Genomic DNA, 21,362 nt, shown 5'->3' on the forward strand with positions numbered 1-21,362 from the left:
AGCACATTATTTCTCTCAAAAGATCCTGGGCAATTTAGTTTGCCCCTCCATAGAGTTACAATTTCCAGCAGCCCTTGACAAATTGCAGTGCCCAGAATTCTTTGAGAAGAAAATGTGCTTCAAGTGTGTGGAGCCACAGACTGAGGGTGACAAATGCTAGCTTACAAAGGCACCCAGTTCGTGGCTAGGCTGAGATTTGTACTACGGATTTCTAGGTTATGCTCTTAATGAGTTCATTTACGGTAGTTGGGGGACCTCAGGCTGGGGGTCGGTGGTGAGCAAATGTAGCCTTCCAGGTCTTCCTACCTGGCCCTCAGCCTGCTTTCCAGACAACACACCTTCCTGAGCCTCACAACATTGCTTTGCACCCTCCTAATGTGTTTTTACTGGAATGCATCCTTGATCTATGATTATGCCTCTTGTTTTCCTGCGGGGAGCGATGTGTGAGTGTGAAGGAACAAGCCTGTTGTGCAAAGGTAAGTTTCATATTTATAGCTCTGTTTACTTTTGCCTAGGGACGCGGGTGGCACAGGGACACAGAGCCTAGGCCTTGCCGATCAGAAGGTCGGCGGTTCAAATCCCAGCGACGGGGTAAGCTCCCGTTGCTCGGTCCCTGCTCCTGCCAACCTAGCAGTTCAAAAGCTCGTCAAAGTGCAAGTAGATAAATAGGTACTGCTCCGGAGGGAAGGTAAACGGCGTTTCCGTGTGCTGCTCTGGTTCGCCAGAAGTGGCTTAGTCATGCTGGCCACATGACCCAGAAGCTGTACCCCAGCTCCCTCAGCCAGTAAAGCGAGATGAGCGCCGCAACGCCAGAGTCGGCCACGACTGGACCTAATGGTCAGGGGTCCCTTTACCTTTATTTACTTTTGCCTATGGCCCTGCCCTCAACTGACATTTGGCCCCCAGAAGGAAATGTGACCCCCAGACTAAGAAAGGCTCCCCAACACCCCTGATTTAGAAATACAGTGGTACCTCAGGTTAAGAACTTAATTCGTTCTGGAGGTCCGTTCTTAACCTGAAACTGTTCTTAACCTGAGGTACCACTTTAGCTAAAGGGGCCTCCAGCTGGCGCCGCACGATTTCTGTTCTCATCCTGAAGCAAAGTTCTTAACCCAATATACTATTTCTGGGTTAGCGGAGTCTGTAACCTGAAGCGTCTGTAACCCGAGGTACCACTGTAGAAGAGAGGCCCTACACTATAGAACAAGGCAGCCTGAACTCTTTGTGCATTTTGTTTGCCAGATATGCTCACCAGTCTCCTTTGTCTGTCCCCGCTATGTTGATAGTTCTCAGCTAGGCACTTCCTTTTAATGTTTTCCTCTCCCTCCCTCCCCCCTTCAGTTTCAAAGGTGTCTTTGTGCACGTATGGCTAAATTAATTTCTGTGACACACATTGCTGAAATGTAAACATGGTGCCACTTTGATTTCCCATGAAGATAGAACACATGCTGTTTCAGAAAAGAACATGCAAGATTGCAGGGAATTGTGGAAATCAAATGCTAATTATGAGTCCAGATGGGGGAAGATGGAGGGATAGAAGAAAATAAAAGGAAGAGAAACAAAAGATGAAGAGAAGGACAAATCTCCTTTCCCGACTATTCTGTGCAACTGTCAGTCATTTCTGAATATCCAAAAGAAAGTCATCATCAGTAGAGGGGTTATTCCATTAGGAAAAAAACCCACTCCCGTGCCACATAAATTTATACTTCAGCATTACCTATATAAGGGCCACCATGTTTCCTTTTATTTAAGTCTGCTCTTTGCTTCACAAGGGATCCAGGTGTTCTGCTTGGCAAGAGACACATCCAAATAACGGTTGACTTCCTTACTTATGTATGCATTTATTTATTGGTAGGGGAGCACCCATTGCAATTTCTCCACCTCAGTAGCCCTTGGTGCAACCTTAAATCTGTGTTTTGCTCAGCACAGCCTGGTCTGGTTAAGGCTAAACAACAACAACTGTATTTTTCCATCTTCTCACAATCTGCATGTTGTTTGGCTTTGTCCAGTAGTGGCCGTGACCTTGGAACAGGTGGGGCCAGAGCTAATGAGAGGTGGAGCCTATTAATTCCAGCTTTGCCCCTGTCATCTTCCTTGCTGAGTTCTACAAGGGCAACAACACTGGGAGGAGAAGGAGAAGGAAGATTGTTCTTGTTGTTCTTATTGTGGATAAGCAGTGCCACCACTGCAGTGGACCGGCGGTTAGTAGGAGGGCAAGCCCAGAGCATATGGCAGCAATCTAATCTGAATGTCACCAGAGCATGGGCCAGCTACTTCTAGTCCAGGACGAGAAGAGTTAAGACTGCTTTGAACAGGATTAGGTTTCAAGCACAGACTTAAAGTGATGGGTTTGTGGGTGGGCACCAAACACACACAACACCCTAAGCTCCCCCTTCTCCATTTCATTATGCTTTGTTACTCTCAGTGAGTTGGAGAAAAGTCTGGGTTGGGAACCCAGCTAGCCTGGGCTTCTGAATAGCATTGGGGAGTCCCCAGAAGGCTTCTGTATGTTTGGCGCCATGTCGTCTGGGATGGCAAACCATGGGCAACATTCTCTCTGGTTTGCTTCAAGCAAGCCAGCTTCAAAGCGTGAGTTATAAAGCTGGCTTGTGAAACTAACCATAGTTAGTGTTATCTGAAGTTCGCCTTGTCATCTAAGCCAGCAACTATGGTTGATGAAAACCAGAAAGATCAGCTGTGTGGGGATAGGAAGGAGTTTGAGTCTGGAGCCTCCTGCTGCATGGTTTAGCATGATGTTGCAAACATATAGCAAGAGCACATGTGCAAGAAAGAGCTTAAAGAGCCTTTTCCTCTGCTTTAGCTGGCATGGTTTTGACTTAATGGGCAGAGACATCAAACCATTGCTGAAAGCAAGATATCGTTTCTGTTAAATAATAGCCTTGCCTATAAAGACAGGAACCTTTACAGCTGTGTGGCTTGATTGGGAAAGATCTGGAGTGCAGTATATTCTGTAGTCTTTTTGTTGTTGAAAAAAAATCATTCTTGAGCATCTAGCTAGTATTGCCAGTTGATTTCTGTTATGGACTCTTGGGAGACAAAGAAAGAAACATAGTGGAGATTTGAAGTTTTAATTCATATGTCCTTGATGATAATTCCCCATCAAACAATCCAGATTTCCCCCCTTTAGTTGATGCTACATTCAGCAAAGGCATTTTGTAATTGTGGGGGAAAGATCACCTCATTAAAACAAAAAAGCACTCTGCTTAATTCTGAGCTGCTTCCTTTAAGCAAAACTATTGTGCCTGATGGCTGGGAGCCTTGATTGCATCTCTTCAGAGGGGAACACCCTGATTTTTAACTACATCCTGGGTCTCCTCCCTTCCCTGCCCCCCCCCCCCGCTTGTCTTTTTCCTGATTTGCAAGTCAAAGAGTCGAGGTATATTCTTGCTTGAAATGGGTTTACTTGTTTCTCAATGGTAGGTGATTCTCCCACCCCCACCCCAAGGGACTGTAGCTAAACATATCACCTCCCCTCCCCCCTCTGCCTGCTTTTTTCTCTTCAGAAATGCTGCAAAGTTTTGCTGATCACATACTCCTCAGTTCTTGAGGTCCACCCCCCTTCAAACTCCTGTGGAGAGAGAGATTGCGGTGAGAGTTATTCCTCCTGACCTCGCCTGAGCTCCCATTGAGCTAAAGGTCAGGGGTCATTTTCTCAGACTCCCCATAGAGGAGCGAACCAAAGGTCATTCCTTTAACTCACTCCAAGTGGGATGTGATGATGATGGTCTCTCTCTTCCTCTCTCTCTCTCTGTATGTGTGTTTGTTTGTTGCAGTATTAGTGTTGTGTTTTGCTGTTACTGCAAACCTGCAGCCATTGAAACAGGTATGCAACAAGACAAACATGAGAGAAAATGCCAAAAATAAAAATGGCAAGTTCTGAAAACAATAAAACCGTTCCTACAAACCCTTAAAAAAAATAGGAACTCATCGTTACAGATGTACAATTAATGCCCCATGAACGACTGGGTCACACCTCAGAGCAAGCCTTGTGAAACAAAAACAGGTTCAGTAAATACAGACTGGGCAATGTTCATCTGAGAACGGAGAAGCCATATTCCTTTTTATGTCCCTCTGATCTCTTCCATTCTAAACAACACATTCATAGCCAGCCCCCCCTTCCTTCGTTTCTTCAAATGGGATGGCTTGGCCTTTTCTGTGTCTTACAAAGGGAGTTGTTATGGTGCTATGTCTTCTTTCCCCCCCCCCTTCCTGGATTATATTTGCTTCCCATTCAGCAAACCTGTGAGTCTCATGCTGTCCCACGAAGAAATTTTTCTGGCTTCCCTTGGCATGAATGGTTTTGCTTTTTTTTAAAAAAAACTTCCTATTAAGGAAGACTCATCGTCACCATCATCATCATCAAAGGAGCACCCCTCCTTTCAGAAATAATAATTGCCAAACTGTTTCCCCCTCCTCTTTGCCTTCATATGTAAAGGGAAGAAACGAAGGAAAAGAGGCTGGTATTCCTTGATTTCTTTGGAATGTCTGAGTGCAGGCCGGTCATTATTTCCCAGTCTGGATTCCTCTCCAGAAGGAGGGTAGGAATGCTTATTTCCTCTGATCCCCTCCTTACCAAAGAGAATGGATAGGCTCTGTCAATGCCATGGCTGCCTCTGAGGCTGCTCCTTCTCCTTGACCCGTCCCTCTTCCACACACATATATGTGAAGAGATCTCTTGGGCCTCTCTCCTCACTCCTGAATAAATAGAGAGAGAGAGAGGAACTAATCACAGGGCATTAATTACCTGAGGAGGGCAACTTCTCTCTTTTTTTGGAAGGACACAATGACTAAAAGGGAGAGAGGCCTTTGTTCCTTCCGTGAAGCCTGTCCTCATTTTGACAGAAGCGACCAAGGCAGTCTACGTTGGGCTGTGGAGAGAGATTGTGGTGGCAAATAGGTTAAAATATGGTATTTGGCCTGACTGCAACGGTCAAAAGAAATGTTCTGCTTGACTAGAACGAGAGCAGAGGAATCAGTCACATTTCATAGTATAACAGCTTAATTCCTGTTTATTTTTGATCTACAGAACTGTGTCTACAGAGAAAATAATATGGTATAACACAGCAACCATTTTAGGCACGTCCAATATGTGCATGACGCACACATGCATGCATGTGTATCAAACCGAACCCGGAAGTCACCCAAAAACACCACAAAAAAGAGGCAGAATGGGTTGGGGCAGGGGCAGAACAGGTTGTTTGTGTATAATCGTAACATCCATCGAAAAAGCCTGCAATTTCTTGCAGGTGCACAATGACCCGGAACACAACCCCTGTGTAAACAGGGAGTTGCTTGTATGGATTTGGCTAATTGTAGTATTATAAAAGAACATTTTGGCCCCTTTCTCACCTTCACTGCATATGTTGACTCATTGACCTAGTTCGCACACCATGGTAAACCACAGTTAATGGTTTGCCACGAATACACCAGACTGAACTGCTTTGCTGTTTCCTATTTGCAGTGGGAGGAAACAGATCATGGCCCCTAGCTTAGCGTTCTGTCCAAATCAGGAATCATGGTTTGTTTCATGCCAGCAAACCATGATCTGTAGCCAAGGTTTGGTCTTCGTTTACTGACCGTAGTTAATAAGAGTGAAACAAACTATGATCCCAAGTTTGGAAAGAATGCTAAGACCGTAGTTTGCTTCTGCCTAGCTTGAACTGGAGCAAAGTGGAAGCAGTACACTCATGCATGATAAACCATGGTTTGTCCCTTCCAAATAAGCGGGCCTATGGAGGCCATAAAATAGGGATTTGTAGGAGGGGCATTGTGTCAGGTGAGTGATTTATGCAGGTGAGTGCTAGATAGACACGAGGCAGCAGTAGAATATCAGAGATCAGAAGATTGCAGTAGTTGCGGCGAGTGATGATCAAGGTTGGAGAGGGAGGGAGAGAAGTGCTATAGTTTTACAATACTGCAAAGCAACATAACCTGGGAATGGATCGAATATGGAGATCAAAGTGCAGAACGGAGGCATCAAGGCATCAGCAGAACGGATGGTAATGTCAATTCAAAGTAGGAGCTCTAGTAAACTATGCGAATAGTGCAACATGGTAGTAAGTAGGCACAGCAAGACCGGTAGTGTAAACACCCATAGAGAGGAGCAATTGATTTCTGCAGAGAATGAGCTGCCCCTAGTGGCTATTGAGTCCAAATTCCATAGTGTCAAATTTGCTAATGATTTTCAGTTCAGTAACTGGCTTGTTCCCTGTGCTCGGCTTGAATACCTATAAGTTAAGCAGCTATCAGAAAATACGTCACAAATCTTCATAGATCATTATAAGTCTTCAGGACTGTAAAATCCTATAAATGGCGGCTCTTAAAGCTACATACAGTTCAGAGAAGTGTGTGTGTCTGTGTTTGCAGAACAGTATTTTGAAAAGCAGAATCGGTAGGCATTTTACATTGCAATGAACTCACATATTTTGAGTGCCATGGTGGGTATTTGTGTCTGTGCATTTCATGGTGTCTTGAACAAATCACAGAAGAGGCCTTTCCCCCCCACACTAATCGTGTTTTAGTTAAGTTATTGTCACACAATTGTTAGTTCAGAATTATGCTGTGAGTTTTATCCATTGTTGAGATTCTTTTCTTCTTCTCTGGAATGGAAAGTACAAATCCACTTTTAAAATGCTGAGATCTTTTGACTTCTCCCAGAAAACTTTTTTTTTATCAGTCTAAGAGGATAAGAAATTCATTAGCTTAAGTTGTATGATTCTACCAGCTCATTAGAGAGCTGTGTGCTTTTCGGTTTGAGGATGCCTCCCAGCTCTACATTGAAGCTGTCAAAGTTAAGGATGAAGGTATGGGACCACTTAACCATCCTATGAGGCAATTTCTTATTTTTAACTATGCAGACCAAAGGGTTCATTAGATTAGCTTAATGAATAGTTATGGGCCTGATGTACACTCCTCCCCCTCCATTCATTACTGTCTAATTGCAACCAAAATACACAATTGCCAAAAAGAACCACCCCAAGAAAAGAAATAAAATGTAAATTTCAGTTTATTGACAGTAATTATGTTTTCAGAGCCACAGTTCCTAAGTTTTCTTTCATAACCAGGTAACACAAACATTTTGATTTGAATGTCAACACCTCAGACCTGTAAGAGTTCAAAACAGTTGAAAAACATGTACATCCCTACACAAACCAGTAATTATTTTTACACAGACCTGGAATGATTACATCCAGAATCTTCCATTCTGCTTGCAGTATTATGAAGTACTTGGTAATTTATTTTAATCTCTAGCATCTGAAAAGTCGCTACTGGAAAAGCAGATTTTTTTATAAAATGCATAGATGAAAATACACACGCGCGCACACACACACACACACACACACACACACACGTGTACACGTGTGTGTTCATTCCAGTTGTGCTTTGACAATCTTCACACTTTTGGTCAATTTATGTATCATCTGGAAAGTTCAAAATAGGGCAATTGGCCCCAAAATACATTCTGAAGCATCCTTAGTAAATCTTCTTTCACTCATGGAGAGAAACAGAGGCACTCAGGTGGAATTTCTCTGAGATTTCTCAGCTGTGGGCCAAGGCATCACCAGAGATAACCTCTCGTATCTTTCCTTCAAGTGGTAATGTTAAGGTAAAGATGAATGATTGCTTTTCATTTCCCCCTAAAGATATGAAGTCGAAGATAATGCCCTGTGGCAAGATTTATATAACTATATTATTGTACAGCACATGTGTTTATGTGGAACATTGTGGGTACCCTCCCTGTCTAAAAAAACGATTTTAGATATTCTCTGTTGTATTATTCTAATTTTCTTAGATAAGATAAAAATGTGTTATACAGAAACATGTTTCTGGTCGAATAAATCTTTAATCACCATCTGGGGTTGGCTTCTGGCAACTCTCTGTGTCTCTCTCCTCCCTCTGCAGCCAAGCACTTATAGTGGACAGGTGACAAAGAGCGCTTCCTTTCTTAAGGTAAAGTAAAGAGACCCCATACCATTTGGTCCAGTCGTGACCAACTCGCTTTATTGGCCGAGGGAGCCGGCGTACAGCTGGTCATGTGGCCAGCATGATTAAGCCGCTTCTGGCGAACCAGAGCAGCGCACGGAAACGCCGTTTACCTTCCCGCTGGAGTGGTACCTATTTATCTACTTGCACTTTGAGGTACTTTCGAACTGCTAGGTTGGCAGGAGCAGGGACCGAGCAACGGGAGCTCACCCCGTCGCGGGGATTCGAACCGCCGACCTTCTGATCGGCAAGTCCTAGGCTCTGTAGTTTAACCCACAGCGCCACCCGCGTCCCTTTCCTTTCTTATACCAACACAACTATTGAAGGTGCGTGCCATGGAAGGGCTGAACGTAGAGGAATTTGGGGTGAAACCAGCTGGGGAACCACCAAGGGAAGAGAGCTGAAAGTCTGGGGAGTGGTATTGGGACAATGATGAGTGGTCACAGGGAAGAGGAGGTGTCATGAGCTGGAGAAGTGTCTGGCAGAGAGAAGTCCAGAATTGGAGGCAGAAGCTGAAGCAAGGGAGGAGGGAGGGAGGCCAAGAGGCAGAGAAGAGACATGGGTGTCTTCCCCTTGCTGCTGTTGCAGCAAGCTCCCCTCCCCTCTGGTCTACCAGAACCAGAAGAGCCATGAAAAGGGCAGAGGACAGGTTGGCTTCATGTAGGCACAGTCTCCAATTGCTTGGGATAAACCCTGGAAAATGAGGGGACTTAGGTGGCTGTGGGGAGGCAGGGACTTTCTACCTGCAACTGATCCATGGGTTCGAGACCAACCGGGGATGAGCTGCTGTGCATATTAGGCCTGACACTCTGCCAAGTCTGCACAGATCATGTTCTTGCTCATAAAGAGTGCACACTTCCACAGTGTCGTTTACTGCTAGTTCTTGACAATGCAGGAACCATGTCTTTTTCACTTGGCATGCTAGGCATGGGAAACCTGTGGCCTTCGGTATGTTGGTGAACTTCAGCTTCCATTGCCCCTGATCATCCACCATGCACAGGGCCGGATTTAGGTTTGATGAGGCCCTAAGCTACTGAAGGTAATGGGGCCCTTTATATGTCCAGCTGTACTTTGTCAACAACAAATTATCGCTGTTTTTTGTGTTGAATATATGCCATATGGTAATTTATGGACCTAATAGGTATCTAAAGCCATTTGCACATAACAAATAGGAGCCTACACAACACAAAACACTGTTGCTGTATGTAGGTTTTATTTTATTAGTTTTCTATCTTATATTTTGGAAATGTACATCCAGTTTTTTTCCTTTAATTTTTTTGTGGGGCCCTAAGCTATACGTAAATCAGGTACTGACAAAGCAGGTGGGGAGTAGTGATCTAACACCACTTGAAGGGGTGCTGGTTCAACACCCCACTATAAGTTATTGAACCTTCTGAAAGAAAATATATTTTTCAGTGTATAAGACTATTTTTTCCTAAATTTTTGAAGTTTAAAATAAGGGGTTGTCTTATACAGGGATAGTGCATAGTGTATTTTCTTCATTTTGAGCCCCCCAAAATAGGGGGCGTCTTATACATGGAAAAATATGGTAATCAGTATCCCGTTTCTTAACATTTCCTGGCATCCTTACCAGCTATGAAATACAGCAGAGTGGTGTCTGCGAAGACTCAGGCGGTTTTAAAATTGTAGGTTCTGCTCAAGTGAGTATGATACGGTTTCTGATCTCCATTTGTTTCCATACACCCATAGACAATTTATTTTCTTTGTTCTCAACTATGTGTTTTCAGGACAAACATCACATCACATGATGCTCAGTAAACTATTAGCATCCCAAGGAGAATACCACTAAAATTGTAATTACCGCAGCAGTTTGTATTAAAGAATCAAAACAGCAAAGCATTTCAAAAGCAGACCTCTGATTTTTAATGTGTTATGTTTTAGATTGCGAAAGCATAGCTGTTTTGACATCACAATGGAGGGGAACAACTAGTCACAATTAACCAAGCTCTTAAGCAACGTATGGCACCTTTTGTATTTCCACCCCAAATGATTATTTCTGTAGTTTTGTGGCTAAGCATAAACACATTATAAAATACGGAAAATCATTCAGCAAGCAGTGATGGAGGAATAAATGTGAAAGTTCGGCAATATATCTCCTCAAAATTATGTCCCACAGAGTTAAATAGGGCTTACTGCCAGGTAAATGGATCTAGGATTGCAGCCTAAAAGTCTGTAAAATGCATTGTTTTATCATAATGAAAACCATTTTGACCAATGATATTGTGATGAGCTCCATATGAAAATGATAGTACACTGGAATAGTCTAAATATACTTAATTGATGCACTGGGCTAACAATTTGGAAGAACGGAGTATTTTTTCAAGTCCACAATTTTGCATTTCATTTCATTCTACGTTTCAGCAAAAAAAATGGCTTCAGACCTTTTCCCCTTCAGCATGCTAGTGAAAATTCCAATAGCACACATTAGTTTAAAAACTAGGCTTATGACAGAATAACCAGTTGGCTGACAACATTTCAGCCTGGTGCTCCCCATTCTGATTGGTTACGTTGCATAAGGAAGGATGACGCTGGATTGGCCGGTTTTGCAGCTGTTGCTATGACTCTGCTGTTGCTAGGATCGCTGCTGTCTCCAAGCCCTGCAGGAAACATGTAATGAATTATGGATGGTTGATTTTCTCAGAGAGGCCTGATCTGTAATGCAGATGAGCTTCAAAGACCCCCTTTTCTTCTGGGTTCTTAAAAAAAAAACCACACACACACACACCCGAGTTTTAAATCAGAATCTGGCATTTGCAGTAGTCCCTAGTCACAGTAGTAACTACTGAATACTGATGTTAATTCTCATGCAAAACAAAGGCCAAAAGGTCACTATCTGCTATTTGTTCAGGAAAACCTTGTAGGATTTGCACTGAACGCGGAGACCGCTGGGGTATTTTCTTTTTAATTTTTTATTATTATCATCCTTCTTATTATTATTATTATCATTATTATTGCTGCTGCTGCAAAAAAAGCAGCATATGGTACAGAGCTCAGAAGAGGAGCCATTAGAAATAAATGCCATTCTGTATATGGTAATATTATTCTCGGCAGGGGTTCCAAGACTAGGTTGCGGACTAGTTAACAGAATTCCTGCTTCCTCTGTTGCCTTTGTCAACAAAACTGTTGCCCAAATGTGACCCCAGGATGTTCACAGCATGCGCTTTGATCTAGAGTATCAGTAGGTTTTCCATGGGCTAGAAGTGCTAATTCAGTGACTGTTAGAAAGCATACAGAACGCCTATTGCTTGGCAAGTAAAATGCCATCTCTGATACACCAGACATAAACCGTGGTATCAGCTTCAAGTCTGGGGGTGTGGGGAATGCTGCTTAAACTGGGAGGGAGGCCATTTGAAATCAGTGGGCCATTTGAAATCAGAGGCCATTTGAAATCCGATCCTCACTGTGGCCAACCAGATGAGGATGATAATGATGATTTATTAAATTTGTATACCACCCTTCATATGAAGTTTTTGGGGCATTTCACAAAAAATGCCTGATGGAAACCCACAAACAGGACCCGAGTGCAATATCACTTTCCCTCTCTGTGGTTTCCAGGAACTTTTTTGCTTCTGACCATGGAGGCAGAGCAAGAACCATCATGGCTGGTAGTCCTCAATAGTCTTCTCCTCCATGAATTTGTCCAATCCTCTTTTAAAGCCATCAAAAATGGTTGCCATCACTGCTCCCTTATGGGAGCAAGTCCCATAGTTGTAACTAGGTTGTACATGAAGAAGTACATCTAGAACTCTATTTATGAGTAGACATATACAGTGGTACCTCAGGTTACATACGCTTCAGGTTACATGCTCCGCTAACCCAGAAATAGTGCTTCAGGTTATGAACTTTGCTTTAGGATAAGAACAGAAATTGGGCTCCGGCGGCGCGGCAGCCGCTGGAGGCCCCATTAGCGAAAGTGGTGCTTCAGGTTAAGAACAGTTTCAGGTTAAGAACGGACCTCTGGAACGAATTAAGAACTTAACCTGAGGTACCACTGTATAGGATCACCGTGTTCATTTCACGGACATGACTGTGAGGTGGGAGAGAGTTGCAGTGAGGTAATGTTTTCATTACTCTAAACCTTTGCTCTTACCCGTTTATAATACTTTGCACTTAAGTAGTGCTTTTGGGTGTTCATATGCACAATAGAGAACTTAGGTGAGGAATGCTGACAGGATCGGAACCAAATGAACAAACAAGGCAGTAATGGCATGCTCCGGAAGTTAACAAAAAATGTAATAATATTTGGGGTGGGAATCGAAGTGGGCGACGACCCTGCCACCATAAAACACTGAAGGAAAATGGAGCTTGCTCTGTAAACACACAAATGTTGACTGCCTTTCGGAAAGGGGGGGGGGGGAAATGGAGGCAAGGCTAGCAGTCATTATTTTGCTGCACTTTCAGGTTGCATTTGTTACCTTACAACAACCCTGTAAGAGAGCTCAATATTTACCCCTTATTGCAAACAAGGTTATGAGGCTTGCTGATGCTGGAGAGAGAAGTTTGGAAGAAAGATTCATTACTCTCTCATAGCAGATTTAGCACAAGCACATTTAAACTTATATTTACCTCTGACCTCACCCACCTTCAAACAAACATTCCCCGCAAAAACACTTTGGATAGAATAAGTTGCACTCAGCTTTACAAATAAGTGAAAATTTTACTCAGTTTTCAGAAGTTACAGCAAACAACCCTCCAAACTGTTGACAGTAAAATATAGACGAAAAAAGTTCCAAACGACTTAAAAAGAAATAATTTGCAGGAGAATTATGCAGTCTTAAAGATGCAGGCAGTAAAAATCTTCTTTTGGAGAGATTCTGGGCTTCCAGCATGCTCCAGGAAGTTGGGGGGGAGGGAAGAAGCAGAGGCTGCTGGGAGCCGGCTGGTCCCCTCCCATGGTAAGGAACTCAGGGCTTCAGGCACACAGGTGTGAGTCAGTAACTGTATATAACAACAGCTGAAAGCCGCTTGGCTGAGTACTCCGCCTTTGAGTAGAGCTTCTTGCAACACTGAATTGAATGAGAAGACTTCTGCAGGTAAGAGACCATCTTACACACACCAGAATTTCCTTACCCCAAACTGGATTGGGGCGCAAAAGCCTCACAGGGAAGGCCTTCCCAGGTAGAACTTAAAGCTGCTCAGCTATATGTCTAAGAAATGCCTGTGGCATACCTTCCAATATCAAATGCAGAAAAAAGGACACCCATTTTTTATTAAATATGGGAAGCAACCCAACCATGTTAGATAGTTCAATATAACCAGGCACTGTATCCCACCAATTAATTTTTTAAGATGGGAGCATCTGTACTGTATAGCATATTCAGCTGCATTCCTGAAAGACAAGGAGTATTCTGAATTCTAAAATCCTGTATACATTAATGGTTATGAGATCCAATTGCCAGGTAAGGCAGGCTGAATTTTGCCAACAGCCAAATAAGAGACAGTTTGTGGAAAAGCTCTGCTATTAACCAAGAAGTAAATTGCACAGCTGCTGAGACGTATCTAATAAACGGGTGCAATTGGAAGGTATTGACTTAAACATATTGGGGATATTTATGCACAAATGACACGAAATTATCCATTTACACTAGATGGTAATACTTTTGTACGTATAGGCACAGTTTTCTTTCTGAGTCCCAGTCCAAGCTGAACTGACGGATGGATACCTTTGACACTCTTTACTGTGCACAGTATAAGATATGTTACGGCAGCTCAAACTACTATTGCCTTATGTGGTTAATCTTGAGAAAGGTCATAGGTTGTTGCAATTGGCTGAAGGCAGAACAGATGGGAAGTTCAATATCAAGGCCCATATCCAGGCTGGAGCTCATCTCCCTGTATCAGCCTGTGTGGAGAAAACAAGTCTCCAGGACAACGCATTGGGTTTGTGGGCTATTGCAGGGAGTGGCTTTCAAAGCAGATCCCACAAATTCATGGAGGGTAAGGCTGTCAATGGCTTTTTGTCTTGATGGCTGTGTACTACCTGCAGTGACAGAGGCAGTACACCTCTCATACCAGCTACTACTACTACTACTAATAATGAGTAAAGGGAATACTATTGTGTTTGTGTCTTGCTTGTGGAGGCATCTGGGTGGTCGCTGTGAAAGCAGGATGCTAGGTTAGATGGGCCTTTGGTCTGATCCAGCAGGGATCTTCTTATGATCTTATGAAATGATGATGCCTCAAGAGACTTTTATGTGAAACAAGTAAAACTGATCTAATACTACACAACTCTTCCTTCAAACTGATTTTGAATTTGGTTTTGGTTCTCTGTTGGTACGTCTTCCCACTAATTGAGGTGTTTGAAATTCCTGATTGAAGACGCTGTATGGCATACTTTCAGTTTTGGTTCTGAGGTTGGCGAACACATCGCAAGGGGTGTAGAACAACGTCAGCCTCCTCAGAATATTCTCCACCTCCTTGTTCCCATTGTGTCCTTAGATTGCCAGTATTGTCAAATATTTGTGTGGTCTGGTTACTATATGCAGCTGATATTTCTGTGTTGTTGTCGGTAGCGGTCTTTAAATTCTTGGAAATGCATTATATAATTCTCCCCCCTTCCCAATTGGTGTGAGTGGTTTCGTGGTCTGTTTCCACACTTCGAAGGGCCACCCTCGGGCTGCTGTATACAATAAAACTCAACATTTTGGTTCTATAACTGCAATATTTGTATACTTATCTAGGAATAAGCCCCATTGAACATAATGGGATTTAATTCTGAGTGAAGATGCATAGGTTTGCACTACAATCCTAAATACTTAGTAGAGAGTAAGTCCCACAGAACTCAGAGGAACTTCTGGGTAAATTTGCAAAATATTGTGTTTTAAGGCTACAATGCTATGCACACTTACCTGGGAGTAAGCCTTGGTGAACTCATTGGAACCTGTGTCTGGTTAGACATGCGTACAATTTCAATATGGTGTTACTGTTGATTTTTCCTATAACTTTTTGCAGACCAGCTCTTTGAGTGAGGCACTGCAAGTATAGCCTCTATTTTAGTTGCATCTGTTTTCAAAACACCTTTGGGTTTATTGATAATTTTATTTCTCACCTGCCAAGTACACATTTTTCTTTATTCATTTTCACCTTTCCTTTCTTAAAATCCATCACAAGCTTGTTTTAGCCTGTCATTATGTAATTATCTGAACTTCTGCCATATCAGGTTTATTTGCTTGTTTATGAAATTTGCATACCGCCCTATACCTGCAGGTCTCATCCATCTGCTATGTTGCCTTGGACACTATTTTAGTAGGAAAGAATTTATTTATTTATTAAAAACCAAATAAGATGAATCCCTGCCATATGACACCATCAAGATTCTCAACAGTTCTTTGGCTAACTGTCGGCTATACTTCATTGAGCTGACGATTCCCAAATTCCAGTCTTGTAAATATCTGTGTGCTAAAATGTACATTGTGCGTATACTGAGTGTACTCAGCCTGGAGCTTTGCCATCCAGATGACTCTGCCAAATACCCTTGCTGATGCTGAAAGACGGCCACCAAGTAGGTAGGTTCATCTGAAACTCTGTGCATGCCCCAGAGCTGTGTGTGTGGTTTGGCTTTTCTCTGAGCAATAAGTGCAGCATTATGGAAAAGCCCCTGTGTTGTAAGCCAAGATTGTGCCAGTCATGAGCTGTAGAAAATAATTGACAAATAGATATTCAGGAGCCCAGTGCTATAATTAATGCCACCAACACCATTAATTTGATCATGTGTCCCTGACATCTCCAGATAGGGGCTCTCCAGGATTTTGCCCCTCTTTCATATTTCAACTTCTTTCCAGCCTTTCTATACATTATGACATTATGGGTTCAGATATGTTATCTGGTCTCTGCCAGGCTTGTTGACTCCAGCTCTAGATTGACCTACTCTGTAGTTCTTCCACCATGACTGTCACCTTCATCCTACCCCCCCCTCCCATGAGTTGGTTATCTTAAAATTTTATCCCTTGCCGCTAGAAGCTTCAGTGCTGCATTGATTAGAATCGGTTAGTTCTGGGTTAATTTTTCCTTTTCTTTTTCTTTGGACTTACTGCTCTAGCAACCTGGGCCTTGAAACACATTTTTGTAATCGATATCGGCATCACACCGATCTTCTGGGTATGTTTCTATTAAATTAACTATTTGTACAGAATTTGAATTAGTCACGCCCTGTAGACTCAGTAGAGATCGTGAATCAAAATCTACTACCTAGAATTCCAGCTGAGCTGTCTTGTAACTTGAATAGCATGTATAAAGACATGTACTGAACAAAATTTCATTTACCAGACTCTTAGAAGTCATATCCAGGGTATGGTTCTATGTTACCAATGTAGCATTTGAATGTTCAACTGGTTCAGCTTGTAAATTACAATGTGATATAATTTTTCGGAAGACATTAGATTTGTCAGTGCCCAGAGTCAGTCTACTGTTTGGGGATCATTCATGAGAAGACCCACGTGCTTCTTTTAGAGATGAATAATTCAGTATACCAATTAAGAAATCTTGTACTGTAGGTTTTATCTGCTTCTGGCAATGCAATTGTATTTCTGCTTTGGAAGGCCGGCCCTACCATGAGACACGGTGCAGCCTCAGGTGGCAAATGCTGAGTGATGGATAGTAGACAGAGCTGTGTGCCTGCTTTGTATGCTGTAAGCTATCTTGTTGCCCTTAAGTGTGGCGGAGGACTCTTGTCTCATTACCAGTGTTGAAGTAACATCCAAATGCCAGTCAAGTCAGCTGTTGAACATGTAATGAGGGAGGCACCATATTGTCCTTTGCCTCAGGTAGCAAAATGCATTGAGTCAGCCCAGCTGCCTTGACATGCTATTTCCCCAGTTTTACAGATTATAGGAAAATTATTGCATTTGCCATGTTTTGTGACTTGAAACAACACCGATCCCAAGCTTTTGTCAGGGGGGTTGAACCCAGCACCCCAGAATGGCATTTCAGAAACACTTCAGATGCTCAGTTAAAAAAGAGAAAGAGGAAGGGCAAGGTAAACAATACTGTTTGTTTGTGTACAGTGGTACCTCTAATAATAATAATAATAATAATAATAATAATTTATTATTTATACCCCGCCCATCTGGCTGGGCTTCACCAGCCACTCTGGGCGGCTTCCAAGAAATATTAAAATACTGTAATCCATCAAACATTAAAAGCCTCCCTAAACAGGGCTGCCTTCAGATGTCTTCTAAAAGCCTGGTAGTTGTTGTTCTCTTTGACATCTGGTGGGAGGGCGTTCCACAGGGCGGGCGCCACTACCGAGAAGGCCCTCTGCCTGGTTCCCTGTAACTTGGCTTCTCGCAGTGAGGGAATCACCAGAAGGCCCTCTGTGCTGGACCTCAGTGTCCGGGTAGAACGATGGGGGTGGAGACACTCCTTCAGGTATACCTCTGGTTACATACGCTTCAGGTTACATACGCTTCAGGTTACAGATTCCGCTAACCCAGAAATATTACCTTGGTTTAAGAACTTTGCTTGAGGATAAGAACAGAAATCGGGCTTCGGCGACCCGGTGGCAGCAAGAGGCCCCATCAGCTAAAGTGGTGCTTCAGGTTAAGAACAGTTTCCAGTTAAGAATGGACCTCTGGAACGAATTAAGTACTTAACCCGAGGTACCACTGTATTGTCTTATGCAGGCTTCCTCAACCTTGGCTCTCCAGGTGTTTTTGGCCTACAATTCCCATGATCCCTAGCTATCAGGACCAGTGGTCAGGGATGATGGGAACTGTAGTCTCAAAACATCTGGAGGGCCAAGGTTGAGGAAGCCTGGTTATGTAACCAAGCCAGCCAACAGGTTTTCTGGGCCTGGTTCACTATGTGTATTGGGCCTTCCATCCACAAACAAATTTATATTCCTAGTTTAGAAAAGATCAGGTGTGTTCAGGGTGGTAAGGCTAAACTACTTCCTGTTCATTTAACTCTTAACTGCCCTTTGCCAGCCAAGTCACACACACACTCCAATCTCTTTCTTTCCTGAAAGATCATCACATATGCAGGTTAAACCTGTATGTGTCCTGATATGCTGAGGATTTCTTCTGTGTAATCCTATCCTGAGATTTCTTTCTTGGTCAGACTTTTACACAGGGGCTGAGCTACTGAATAAATTGTCAAGACAATAAAGTAAAACATTATTGGAAGTATGGGAACATGCCACTGTCATTGTAAAGATCCCTTGATCTAAGGCGGTGCTCTGAGATGAGTGACTATTCTTGGCACTACAAATGGAAGAATCTGTCGATTGGAATTTGCTCTTAGTTTTTCATTTTTCCACACTCGAGTTCAGTTCACCCCATTTCCTCATAAGTTTGTGGTTCATTTATTTAAAAATGTTCTATGCGCCCTTCTCACCCCCTTGCCGGGGGGGGGGGTGGACTCTGTTGCAACAGGAAAATAATTTTCAAAAAATAAAAAGTTCTTTATGTGAAAATTTGTCTTCATTTTCAGGCACATACACTTATTTTGGTACCCATCTCCCTTGATATATGCAGTTTTGCAAACCATTCCCCCTAATATACTGTACCTTTGCATGTTAAGTTTACAGATATACTCATTTTTTTCTGTACACTTTCCCCTAATATTTGCGTGTTTGCATGCCTGCGTTGGGTAGAGAAGCACCCGTTTGGGAAGCGTGAATTAGGTGAGTTCACATTAAAATGTGAACCGGAACGAATGTCTCCCTCATCTCTGCTTGTAATAACTCTTTGTTAAACACCTGCTGCTGCCCCAGTCAGTTCCATTGCCATTCTCGGCTTCATGGTTGAGATCCTTGGTTTCAGGCTGCTCCTTCGGTTGTTTTTCATTCCAAGAATGAGTGGGTAGATGAGGCTTTTGAGCAAACTGCAATTACACAATGTCACAGTTGATGAGATTACAAAGAAGTAAACATGTTGTTAGTATTAGAGGGGATATTTTTAACAATAGCTGCTTTAAAGGCAAACATTGGCATCCTCTGTGGGAAATCTTCTTTGGAGGATACAAAAGGCAAGGAAGAACCACATTCGAGCCAATTTTTTTCAGCAGACCAGAAATATAGTGCAATGATGGTGGGTGACTATGGTTTAAACTACTTACTTTATACTAGGGGCTGATGATTTTCAAACTTTCTAGCATCCGAGAACACTTTTTAGGTTTACTTATCTGCAGAGGGCAAAGAGATTGCTGTGACTGGAGGGGGGAACCCTGTCCTCATGCTTTGAACCCCCCGGGAAACGCAACAAACCTCCTGTATCTGGAGCTAGATGTAGACAGGGCAGATGAATGGGGCAGAACTGTGGGCAGCCTGAGGAAGCGCCATCCACCTTGGACCTGCCCATAGAAGGCAAGTGTAGAGACTCCAGGCTGATGTCCACTGTTTCACGGACCTCTTCTCACTGTGAGACTTTTGTGGATGAGCTGAGAGTTTGTTTGAACCCTGAGTGAGAACCCGGAGGCTGAGAGGAAGGGTGTGTCAAAGGAAAATTCACACACACACACACACACACACACACACACACACACACACACAATTTTGCATCAATGCAACACTTTTATATGTAACTCTATTTTTGTACCATTTTGTTTAAGTTGTCTGTTGTTGCCTTAGTTTTTTTGTGCACCGCATTCAGACATTTTTAATATGTTAAGCAGTGTAGAAATTAAATAATCAGGAAGATTAGTATTGGTGGTTCTCTTTTATGGAAGTCCATCCACCCGCATCTTTCTGCCTGGACACTGAGGTCCAGCACCGAGGGCCTTCTGGTGGTTCCCTCACTGTGAAAAGCCAAGTTACAGGGAACCAGGCAGAGGGCCTTCTTGCTAGTGGCACCTGCCCTGTGGAATGGCCTCCCACCAGATGTCAAAGGGGCAAAAAAACATACCAGACTTTTAGAAAACATCTGAAGGCAGCCCTGTTTAGGGAAGCTTTTAATATCTGAAGGATTATTGTATTTTAATATTTTGTTGGAAGCCACCCAGAGTCGCTGGGGAAACCAGCCAGATGGGCGGGGTATAACTTATTATAACTATTAATTAATTAATTATTCCAACGGTGGGCCATTATGCAGCAGCCAGATGCCTGGGAGTTCCCTTCAGATCTCATACAATGCCACATTTTAACACATCTGCATTGATCATTGGTCGCTTCCAGGCCTAGTTCAAAGTTCTCGTGTTGGTGTTTAGAGTCCCAAACACCTGAAAGACCACCATCTCTCTTGGGTACTAAGAAGCTTGGGGTGTGTGCTTGTGGCATCCTGGGAGAGGGCCTTCTCTGTGACAGCCTCCAAGTTGAGGAACTCCCTTCCCACAGCTTTTTTTGAATGCTGAAGACATGCATCTTTCTCCTGTCATTTGGACTTTTAAGATGCACATTTTTAGGACCCAACTTATTTCTGTAACTTTAAGTTACTTTAAACTGTTTTAAATATTGTTGTAACTCGCATTCGGACCTTATTGTGAATGAACTAATTAAAATATAATATAATATAATATAATATAATATAATATAATATAATATAATATAATATAATATAATATAATATAAACTAGTAATAACAACCTTTCCACTCAGTAATCACTGCTAATCACCCATGGAGCTCCAGAGGCGCATCTGCAAATCGGAGCTGCAATTCCCGGCACTTCTATCAAACTCCAGCTCCCAGGATTCTTTGGGGGGGGGGAATCATGTGCTTTATGTTACAGAAATGTAAATAAAAAATCCTTTTGTACAGCAACGTGTCTTGCACCTTTCCCCCAACACCCTCTCTGGAAAACAGCTCTGGAATTTTTTTTGAAATGTGCTGCTGATACTGCATCTCATTTGTTGTTGTTTTGCTTGTCACGCCAGGGGTCTCCCCCCACCCCCACTTTTGCTCATTCTCCCCCTGTTTTCAGTTACGATGGCTTTGCAATCTGACAATGCCGCCACCTACGCAGTTCAGCAGAAATTATAAAAAGAGGATTGTGTCAAAAGACTTGCACTCTTGAACAGCCTCTGCTAAATAGCATATTTTGTATGAATGAAGAAGGTTAGGATTAATTATTAAGAGAAAATGTTGCATCTTTTGCCCTCATTTGGTTGAAAATCGTCACAAAAGCATATTACAGGAAAGATTTGATTTTGTGGGAGGAATTTGTGCCTCCCACAAGCTAGCCCTGTTCCTTTTTTGGCCTGACAGGGATTTCATTAGGGGAGGGCAAGAGCAAAAGACTGAGAGCCCCTCCCTGTTCTCTTCACCTACAACTCCATTTCTTTCATGTACTCTTTATGACTAAGATAATTTTTGTTCCTGCAAGCCTGTGTTTTTATCTGTTTTTCACTTAACCATTGGTTTTAAGTTTATCCTGTTTTAAACCTTTTTTCGGAGCATTTTAATGCT

The 21,362-nt window shown here is 42.8% G+C and overlaps 1 long non-coding RNA gene across 6 annotated transcripts in view; it reads left to right on the forward strand.

Annotated features, from left to right (window-relative positions):
• Window positions 1-428: 428 nt before the first annotated feature.
• Window positions 429-21,362, forward strand: part of LOC310689568 — a 121,018-nt gene continuing 100,084 nt past the window's right edge. For 4 of the 6 annotated variants that reach the window (XR_014517503.1, XR_014517504.1, XR_014517505.1 and 1 more), the window contains exon 1: window positions 429-476. This is a non-coding gene — a long non-coding RNA (uncharacterized lncRNA). Of the gene's footprint in view, window positions 477-12,949; window positions 13,059-21,362 lie in introns of all 6 variants that reach the window. The other 2 variants (XR_014517507.1, XR_014517508.1) reach the window with 1 other exon arrangement.

The sequence above is a fragment of the Podarcis liolepis genome (genome assembly GCF_965112155.1).
Source record: "Podarcis liolepis genome assembly, chromosome: 12".
NCBI classification, from domain to species: domain Eukaryota; kingdom Metazoa; phylum Chordata; class Lepidosauria; order Squamata; family Lacertidae; genus Podarcis; species Podarcis liolepis.